The sequence below is a fragment of the Bison bison genome, unplaced genomic scaffold (genome assembly GCF_000754665.1).
Source record: "Bison bison bison isolate TAMUID 2011002044 unplaced genomic scaffold, Bison_UMD1.0 scf7180017864108, whole genome shotgun sequence".
Lineage (NCBI taxonomy): Eukaryota > Metazoa > Chordata > Mammalia > Artiodactyla > Bovidae > Bison > Bison bison.
In genome coordinates this window covers 3188516-3189325 of record NW_011494680.1, presented here as the reverse complement: position 1 = coordinate 3189325, position 810 = coordinate 3188516, and positions in this window count along the sequence as shown.

Here is an 810-nt window from a genome sequence, read left to right as displayed (position 1 = left end):
TTTTTTTTTTTAAGTTGTCATTATTTCCTTGAGTCCAAAGGCGGGAGAACGCGCAGGCCGCGCCCCGGGGCGCGCGGCGGCCCCACCCTTGCGCTGCGGGAGGGACGCGGGGTCCCGGGTGCCGCTGGCTTGCGCTGGAGCAGCCGCGCCCCGCAGTCCCTCCGTCCGCCACTCCACGTGGTCGGGATCAACAGTTTGCTGAGCTCATCAATGACACCTTGAACTTTTAATAAAGAAAATGGGTATTGCGCCGGGAGGGTTCGGCCGCAGCCGCCTCGCCGGGTCCTGCTTAATATTCAATGATCTCGCTCGCGCCTCCCCCTCCTCCCCTAGCAGAAATTCCACCGAGTCCGTTACTGGGCTCAGACTTTTAACTTAATTTACGGGGCCCCCACCCCAACCTTGGCTAGTAACCAGCGCCTTGAGGGCTAGCTTCCCCCCCTCCCACCCCTCTAGCTCCCGCCTGAAAATTGACATTTCGCCGGCGTCTCCGGAGGGAGCTGAATTTCACTTTGTAACTTTCTGCGGAACCCGAGCCCGGGTGGCAGCTCGGGTGGTGGTATCGTATGCAAATACGCATGCTGACGTTACAGATCATGTGGGTTTTGGCGTAGATTCCCCACTGATCGAGACATTTTTTTCCCCCCTTTTTTTTCCTTTTTTTCCCCCCCTTTTAAAAAATTTTGGCCACTGTTCTCCGTACGGGGGCTTCTGTCTGGCTGGCTGGCTGGCAGGCTGGCTTGGCCCCCTCTTTCCCACGGAGCCCGAGCCGGGCGCCCGGTGGGGAGTGGGGAGTGGGTGGGGGGGGAG